This window comes from Humulus lupulus, chromosome 3, assembly GCF_963169125.1.
Source record: "Humulus lupulus chromosome 3, drHumLupu1.1, whole genome shotgun sequence".
In the NCBI taxonomy this organism is placed as follows: Eukaryota; Viridiplantae; Streptophyta; class Magnoliopsida; order Rosales; family Cannabaceae; genus Humulus; species Humulus lupulus.
Genome location: NC_084795.1, coordinates 259,580,199 through 259,589,908, shown reverse-complemented (window position 1 = coordinate 259,589,908; position 9,710 = coordinate 259,580,199). Strand labels below are relative to the sequence as shown.

Sequence of the window (9,710 nt, the reverse complement as noted above, 5' to 3'; positions counted from 1 at the left end):
GACTGGTAGGTCACGATAGGGTGATCTGTGCTACATATGTATTGCGGGATGATGCCCGGATATGGTGGGAAGTAATATCCTAGACATGAGATACAACTGTGATTAACTGGAAAGAATTTAGGCAGCTGTTTAATGAATGATATTACTGTGACGCAGCCCTGACTGCTGAGATGAATGAGTTTATGAACTTTGTTCAAGGCAATGCAACAGTAACCGAGTATGTTAACAGATTTGATGGGTTGATGAAGTTTGCTTTTGATATGGTATCCACAAATGTAGCTCGGAAGGAAAGGTTTATCCAGGGATTGAATCCCAGAGTAGCTCACACTACAAGAAATCTGATCTTTACCTACCAATATTTTACCTACCAATATATATTGGTAGGGAAAGTAATGTTTTGCCTACCAATATTTATTGGTAGATAATATTAGTAGGTAAATGCTAGTCCATTATATTATATTTCGGAACATAGCTTTACCTACCAATAATATCAGTAGATAATGATCTTTACCTGCGTATATTATGGAGGGAAATTTTTTAACCATTCCCGCTCAATTTTCCCCCCATTTTTTATTTTCATTATATTATTTTATTATTATAAATGCTTATTTGGAAACTTATGTGGAGTAAATAATATGATGTGTACACAATGTATAACATGTGGCATGCCACGTGGGTACATAGTTGGAAAAAATATAAATAATATATTTGAGTATTTATTTCAGCAACACACAAGAAAATTTGTAGGTATCTGAAACATAAAGCTTCTATTTTCATCTATCTTCCCCGAAGCCCACTTTTTCTCTCTCTGACTACTGTGTTGCCTCTGGCAGGTCCGAACGGCCATCATCCCATCGCCGGAGCCGTACACGCGCCAGCCCAATCGAACCGTCGGCCCTCGAAACGTCGACCCTCACGAGCTCACCATCATACGCGCTGCCCAGGGCTGTCAACCAATGGTCCGAAGCCGTCCGCCTCTTGCACATTCTGGCGAGATTCCGACTAGCCCGAGCCTCTAGTTTGAAGAAGGGCACGGGGAAGAGGTGTGGGTCTGGGCTCGTGGTCTTCCTCGTCTCAAATGCGGGGCTGAGGACGAGGAAGATCTAGTGTGCCGTTGAGGTCCACTGCCAGGAACGCGAAGCACCAACGTCGGTTGTCTTCTCCATTGCTCGTGAGGCTTGGTGGCTTCATATCGTTGGCATGCCCAGGGAGTGACGGGATCGATGCTGGAGCTAGGAAGACGTGAAGGTGAGGTAGGTCGGCATTGTGGAAGACGCGAGGCTGGTGTCGACACTGCAGGTGGGTTTAAAAAAGGGTTAGATATGGCTCATCTGGTTTATTTTTTATGGGTTTCATTTCTGTGATGAGATTTGAGTTTTTTCTTCATGTTTTATGAGTTTGAATCTTAATATTGACGAGAGAGGTTTGATTTTGGGGGAGCTTTGATAAAGAAGCTACGTATTGCCTCTAACAGGTTTCCACTCTCTCTGCCATGCTTCTTTTCTGTTCTTCCTTATGTTATTTTCTACCTGCTGCTACTACTTTTCATTTTGAAATCAAATGATACTATTTCTGATCATCACCTTCTATTTAGTCTTTCCAACTGTTATATACGACTGGTATGCGGAGACTCCTAACACACCTTGCCTAGATTCCTAATAATACTCCAGCAGGCCCTTTTTTTCGTAAATGCTGATATGTTCTATATGAAGTTTCTTTTTTTTTTTCTTCATTTGCTCTTCAAGTCATTTTCTATTATTTCCACTAACAACATATAACTTTGACAAGATACAAAGTCAGCTCCATTTCTACACTGTTTTGACCATTTCAGTAATATATATATATATTCTACTACTATATCATCGGTTATGCAGATTAAGGATTTCAATATGACCACAACTATTGCTCAAAATTGCATTGCTATCAGGTATTTAAATACTAATAATTATACACATGGTTGTCTGTCATTTCTTTGATTTATTATAGTGTAAAGTAGATATTTTACTTGACCATAATAAAAAGTTTGTGTACGCTGCAAAAGTGTCCAACCTGGAACTTGAAATGGTGTCTTCAAAATTTCTTTTTTTATGAACAGTGTTTTCAATAATGTGTTTCTTAGTTATTCATTCCTGCATCAGAATGAATGTGGTGTTATTTAGAAAATATTAGATTGTCAAATTAGCACTGAATAACAGGAGTTCTGTCTAGAAATTTCAATATTTTAAGAGAAAGTAAAACTGTTAAAGAGTTCCAATAACAACACTGACAGGTGATTATCATAATTCATAATAAAATATAAAAAAAAACAAATTAACACAATTTCTTCGTAAACTTATCTTATTCAATGAAAAGGAGTGGCCATAATAATACTTTTTAGTTGCTCATTTATTAGTTAAATAGTGGCACACTAATTAGGAGGATAGGAAAAAGGAGTAGCTGCCTCGTAGGGTGACTTTAACTTCAAAGTAGGGGTAAGTAACACTGACAAACACATGATCTTTAGGGATTTCTTTATGCAATGCTGTACATCATACCAGCCATTACAGGCTTTCACACCTATCTTCAGACCTGCCACGTGATGTCCCATCAACAAGGTTGTCATTGGTTGATTCATTCATAGTAGTGATGCTGGGATTTTTAAGTAGTTTGAGTGATTAAGATTTCACCAAACATAAAAAATTTACAAAGCTCGTTCATGCACCAAGAAAAATCTTTTTACAAATTAGACCCTCCCAAAACTATTTTAATAGGCAGCTGAGGGACTGTGAGCCCGTTGATTAAGGTTACATTGCATTATGAATGCAAATCCTCTCTATTTTGAGGTTTACAAGAGTGTTACAGTAAGAAAATAAGGACGGACACTCCTCGGGGAGGACTTGATCGCTGTCTAAGCCATCTGCGTCTCTCGGGCATGTTGTACCTTCTTGTGACCCTTAGGCGTGCTGTATAATATATGATATATTATCACATTTCTCAATTATATATCTTATATTGTTATATACATGATATATGATGTGATATAGTGCTCAACCAATTACTTGTTGAGTTGCCTTTTAATAAGATGCTGACTACTCTATGGGAAACAAATGTTTCAGAGATTTGAAGAAGAAGCTGACTATCTCATATCCGTGTGTTATGTTGAATGTTGATGTATCTGAAAACAATACAAATGATCAGTACCAGGTCATCTTTTAACTTTTTTTTGGTAGTAATGTGACTAGTACTGTTTTTTTAAATCTTAATTAATTTATTTATCTAGAAAAAAGAAATAAAAAACTGAATTTGCAAAGGTGTAATCTAAGCTTGATTGTATGACAGAAACCTTCTAACACTTCTCTATTAACAGACCCTGCAGATCCTTTGACCAAATCTTATACAACACATAGTGAGTGCTCAATTGAATTTGAAGTGGATGGACCATACAAGGTGACATGGAGTACGATATCAATTATTCCTTAATGTTTTTATTTAGTTTATTACTAATATTTTGGTTTTGTGTGGGCAATGATTATTCCAGCTTCAAAAGAAGAGGGAATTTTGATTAAGAAGCGATATGCAGTTTTCAACGATGATGGGACCCTTGCTGAACTTAAAGGTTTTGAAATTAAGCTTAGAGGTGAGCTGAAGCTCATCAAAGTTTTCCAGGTATCCCTATCTTGTCCTATATTGTGTGTTTGTACCTAGTATTAAATGAGATTTATCATCTTCCCTCTGTATTAGTGCTTCTTTTCAAGGGATTGCTGAGTTAAATAGTATTATTTTCCTGTACTGAAAACCTCACATCTTCTGTATTTTCTTTTGTTGTGGAGTCTAATGGTTGGATAACTTCTTTTATTGCTTATTACTGTCATGTTTGCAAAGACAATCTATATTTATGGTTATTAGCGATTGGGATAGTATAGTTCTCCTTCTATCACTAAATTCTGGACAAAATTTCCAATAGAGTTATCTATTTTATAGACATACCATGTGCTATAGAATCGTGATGGGCAAGCTGCTTTAGGTTCTGTTGTGGAATGAATCTTAAGATGGAATAATTTCACTGTGTACTTCATGTTTGCTTACTTATATATATAAAAAACGATTTCTTGCTTTAATTTTAAATGTATGGTTTATACTTTTTCTATTTTCAGGCTGAGCTTTTCGACAAGTTTCTCAATGGCTCAACATTAGTGGAATGCTATTCAGCTGTTGCTTCTGTTGCCAACCGCTGGCTTGATCTTCTTGATGTATGTCTTCCAATAGACTTTGCTCCTTATGCTATTCTGCTGTCTTCTATGATCTTTGCAGATAATTTTTTCTTTATTCCTTTTCCCACAGAATCAAGGAAAGGATATTGCGGATAGTGAGTTGCTCGATTGTATATATGATCTTGTTTGTTTAGTATGTTTTTGATATGTTCTTTGATTTTATTGTGCGATTAAATTTAATTGTGGTGGCTTTAAGAGTTAATTTCAAATTTGTGGTTTTATGAGTTTTGGATTGTTGGCTTGGTGGCTTTGATGTAACTTTTATGATTTATGTTGATTAAATCCCTAATAATTTGAAGGGTTTATGATGATTGATTTTTCTGAGGCAATCTTTTTTATGCTATGTTTGAGGTAATTTTTTATAATATGTATCTATCCTTTTTTGTTGCTCTGGTTTGTTGTGTTTAGTTCTTTAGTGTTTCATATCACCATATTTTTGTATTCTGATTTATTTTTAGGCAATCTGTTGTGGTAGGTGTCATTGTTACTTTGACCCCACCTCCGGCCATTGTCGGTGTCCACTTCCCAAAGTCATCATCGACATTCACAATAAGTTCAGCCAGAGAAAAGGAGGCTCTCATGCAATGATCCCAAAGTGAAGAGTAGGAAGAATGTCAAGAAAAATGACATTGAGTTTTCAATTACCAAAAAATAATGTATAGATATTTTTTTTATGAAATGTGCTTCTTAATAAGCAATGAATATTGTATAAATATTGTATAATATATGTTTGTTTATTTTTTTATTAAAGTTAAATAATTTATTTGATTAATAATGTTAAATATTTTTCAAATTAATTATTTTTATTTATTATTTATATTAAATAAAATTTATATAAAATTAAAATTACCTACATAGAAATATTATATTTACTCACAAATAAATAAATAAATAAGTGTAAGTAAAAATAAGTATATTACAACATGTCATGTGGACCAATCATTTAGTGCCACATAATCGATAAAAAGGGGATCAGTAACACAATTATTTGAATTTCTTGTAGCACGTGGATAAATTATTGTCTGACATGTGGAGCAACCACAAGATGCCAAGTGGCGGTTTTGATGTATGCCACGTAGGATGCTACGTCATCAGACACATAAACTATGGAAGCCATGTAGGATGCCACATCATCAAACACATCATCTGCTGACTCATCAATTGATTTATAACTTAGTGGGGTCCACTGATTCTTTTACCTACCAGTATTAATAAGTGTAGGTAAAGACTCTTTCCCCACTAACCTTTACCTACCAATCTCTACCAATTCAATATTGGTAGGTAAACCATATTACCCACCATTAGACTAGTTTTACCTACACTTACAATTGGTAGGTAAAGACCCTATTTTCTTGTAGTGTCAGGGCATTAGAGTCGCCCAAGTGCATGAAATTTCTACCTACGCTCAGGTGGTAGGGAAGGCTCTTGCTGTTGAGAGCATAGGAAATGAGAAGAAGAGTGCCGGAGAGCACGGAGCTCAGATAGTGACACCTAAATTTATTGGAACGAGCAAGAATAAGAACTAGAGGACTTATCCAAAATGCGCCAAGTGCAAGAGACGTCATCTGGGAGAATGTTGAGCAAAGGCATGTTTCTTATGTGGAATGGTTGGGAATTTCATGAGGGATTGCCCAAAGAGAGCGATAGATGAGCAAAAGGGGATGGACAACTCGACTCCAGCTCAAGTGTTCATTCTGAGGCAGTCAGATTCGAAGACTGAGACTGAGACTGAGGTTGGTTCCTCAGGGGTGACAGGTCAGCTTTCTAGTTTCGATTCTTATATTATGCTGACTGGTTTTGGTACCATGTTGTTTCTTTGCTTGTTGCATCTAGAGAAGCATAGACTTGTAATGCAGATTGCATGATTATGTTGTGATGAGTTAGGTTATGGTGGAAATGACTCATCAGTTGTTTTGATAAAGTTGGTTATGACTGACTTCAGTATGATCCTGGATATGGATTGGTTAACCAAGTGTGGGGCAATGATAAAATGCAAGGAAATGATAGTAACTCTTGGGTTTGAGAGTGGGAACCCTTGTGATAGTTGGCATCGTGCATGGATTTTGTATGCTTATGACATCTGTATTTAGAGCTAGAGATCTATTGCACGAGGATGCATAGAACTCTTAGCTAGTGTGGTGGATACCACTTAGGTCGTGCCAGTGGGATCAGGGCAGACTGGATTAGTCTGTGAGTTTTTGGATGGATTTCCAAGGGATTTGTCAGGATTACGTTTACATAAAAAGATAAATGGTGATTGGACTGGTGCCAGGGATGGAATCAGGTCTAGGGCACTGTATTGAATGACTTCAACAAAGTTGTAAGATATAAAGGCTCTGTTATTGAGTAAGATGGTATTCTCCAAGGTGGATATTTGATCTAGTTATTACCAGCTAGAGATCAGGGAGAAGGATATGCAGAAGACTGTTTTTATATCATATGAGAGCACTGGAAGTGCTAAGTTATGCTTTGATGAATTAGATGAACAAAGTATTCAAAGATTATCTGAATTGGATTTGTGAACGTCGTGATCGAAGATGTTGTGGTATATTCTCGGTTGGAGAATTGCCAAGGTCAAGGAACGCCTTAGAGGGCAGGAGTTTCCTTGGATGAGCAGGATAATACATGTACTTTGTGGATGAGTTCTGAGTCTTCTTACAGATCAGAACCAGTCAGTAGGTTGTTATGACACCTCAGTGACAGGGAAAAGTGATTTCCTATGCATCATCTTATTTGAAGGATATCATCAGAACTAGAGTAGAGTTACTGGTGGGCCAGTTGGTCAACATTATGTTGAATTTACTCTTTCAGAGAGGATCAAGGGAAAACAATTAAGTGACCCATAGATAGGAAGAATTAAGGGGAAAGTCTTAGCTGGATTAGCTAAGGATTATACAGTGTCAGGTATGAGTTTATTGTCGTATAAGGATCAGATTTGGAATCTGATGGACACTGGGATTAAATGGAAGATTCTAGATGAATCTCATATTACCCTCTTATTTTCTTCATCCAGGCATTATGAAAATGTACCAAAGTTTGAAAACTTTATATTGGTGGCCTGGGATGGAGAGGGACGTAACATAATACGTGGCAAAGTTCTTAACCTGTTAGCAGGTGAATACAGAGTACCAGAAACCAGTAAGGTCATTATAGCCTTTGAGTATTCCATAATGGAAATATGGAAACATCGCAATGAGTTTCGCAGTGGGACTGCCCAGGATAGTGGGTCAGCGTGATTTGGATTGGGTCATTATGGGCCAGTATTTAAAGTGAGCCCACTATCAGTAAGAATGAGTAATACAACTAATCAATATTCAGATCTTTGCGTGAGAAAGGTAGTACGCCTTTATAGAATTCAAGGTCCATCTTATCAGATGAAGACTCTATTATTACTTCCAAGTTTTAGGGAAGGTTGTAGAAAGCAATGAATCTACAGTTTATTACTCTCGGACTGATGGTAAATTAGAGAGAGTTATCCAATCATTGGAAGAACATCTTATGAGATGAATGAGATATTATATCTGGATCCCGAGGTAGTTCAAAGGATCATTGAGGTTATTGAAAAGGTTAGAGCTTGGATGCTCATTTCTCAGAGTAAATGGAAAAAGTTATATTAATTTGCAGGGACATGGAGTTCCAAGTAGAAGATTGTATCTTCCTTGAAGTATCACCATGGAAATGGGTGAGGAGATAAAGGCAAGTTGATCCCTAGATTATATGACCGTTAAGGGCAGGTTGCCTTTAGATTGGCCTTATCTTTGGTATTGTTGGGCGTATATAGTGTATTTTATATTTCCATGTTGAGGACATGGGTTAGAAGAAACGCATGTGTTGAGTTATGAGAATCTGGAGATTGAGGCTAAGTTATCCTATGAGGAGTAGCCAATTCAGATTTTAACAGAAAGAATAAGGTTCTGAGAAGCAAAGCTATACCTTTAGTTATGGTATGATATAGAAACAGTGAGGTCGAGGGAATGACCTAGGAAACTGGAATAAGATATGCAGAATTTATGTTCCGAGCGGTTCAAATAAATTTTGAGGATGAAATTTCTATAAGAAGGAATAGTTGTAATGACCCAAATTTCCTAATAAGGTTTAGGACCTTGATTAAGAGGCTGTGAAGGCCATAATTGATTTATTATGCCATTAAATGATTATATGCATGATTATGTGAATTATATTATGATATGATGATAAATGCATGCATATGGGTCCACTTTTCAGTATAAGGGCATTTTGGTAATTTGGCCAGTTGAGGGCAGATTTGTATATTTTCATGCATGTTGGTGAATTATGAATAAAACCACACTATAATGTGAATTTTTTCGAGCTATTCGGCATGCGATGATCTTTGAATGAAAGTTATTGGTTTGGTCATAACCGGGTTAATTTCGAGGCTCGGGGTGAGTGTCGGGGTGATTTGATTATTAGTACATTACCGGGAATTAAAAGGTAATGGGCTATGATTTATTGGTATTTGAGAATATTGGGAATAACGGGAATTGGAGGGCGTTAATTATGATTAACGAGATAGAGGAGAAAGGAAGATTTTGCCCTAGGTGGCTGTTAAGGGTTTTATTTAAGCTTGGGGGCATTTTGGTATTTTGACCTTAAGGATATATATCAACCATTAGAAGCTGTAGAAAGCTTAAGAAAACAGAGTTTCTTTCTTTCTTCTCCCGTTCATCTTTTCTCCTTCTTTTCTCTTTGAATTTTTTAGCTCCATTTGAGGAATCAAGCTAGGGAGTTGAGCCTTGATGGTCTAGGGTTGTGTTCCACCATTGAAGAGGATTCCATACTGAGCTTGAGGTAAGTTTTTAACCATAGAAACTCTAGTTCTTGCTCTGTTTTCCTTTTGATGTTCAGTTGGGATGTCGATTTGGATGGTGAGAATCCAATGGAGTTTTTGGCAAAGGTTGATTAGGTTATGATGCCTAGGACTTGTATGTTGGGTATTTGGGTTTATTTGGGAGTTTGAATGAAGTTTGGAATCAGGTTTTGAAGCTTGGAAATGGAGAAGTCAAAGGAGGAAAAACTAGGGTTGAATCAGCCTGGCACTAGCGCTACAGTGCCCAAAGGAGGGCGCTACAACACTGTCCAGGGCCATTCATCCCTGCTGGTAGTGCTGGGGGGCAGCGCTACCCTATTTTCCAGGGGTCCTATTTTGGGCACTTTTGAGGGTTTTGGCTTGGGGTTTCAATTCCTAAGGCTCATGATCGAATCTACTAACCATTTGGGTATGATTCGAGGTTCCGGGAGTGAGGTTTAGGTCAAGAAACTTTTATTGTTGATTTCATTAATTGGATTCCATATTTGGTTATGACTAGGTGACCGCTAAGGGATCAAAGGATTGATCGTTCTCAAGGGTCATTCTTAACGTATTTCTCGCTCGAACCAGAGGTAAGAAAGCTGCACCCAGTATGTGACATGCATGGTTTTTTATGTAGCATGTTGAATGCT

At 37.1% G+C, this 9,710-nt stretch overlaps 1 long non-coding RNA gene across 7 annotated transcripts; it reads left to right on the top strand.

The window, feature by feature from the left end:
• The first annotated feature begins 738 nt into the window (after positions 1-738).
• On the top strand, positions 739-5,032 carry LOC133823832 (uncharacterized). 7 transcript variants are annotated; one of them, XR_009888462.1, is made up of 8 exons: positions 739-1,299; positions 1,452-1,474; positions 1,875-1,927; positions 3,096-3,183; positions 3,347-3,426; positions 3,518-3,645; positions 4,134-4,229; positions 4,726-5,032. It is a non-coding gene; the product is annotated as an uncharacterized LOC133823832 (long non-coding RNA). The 7 variants fall into 7 exon arrangements; XR_009888457.1 differs by lacking the exon at positions 1,452-1,474; XR_009888461.1 differs by having other exon boundaries at positions 1,452-1,927.
• Positions 5,033-9,710: the final 4,678 nt, after the last annotated feature.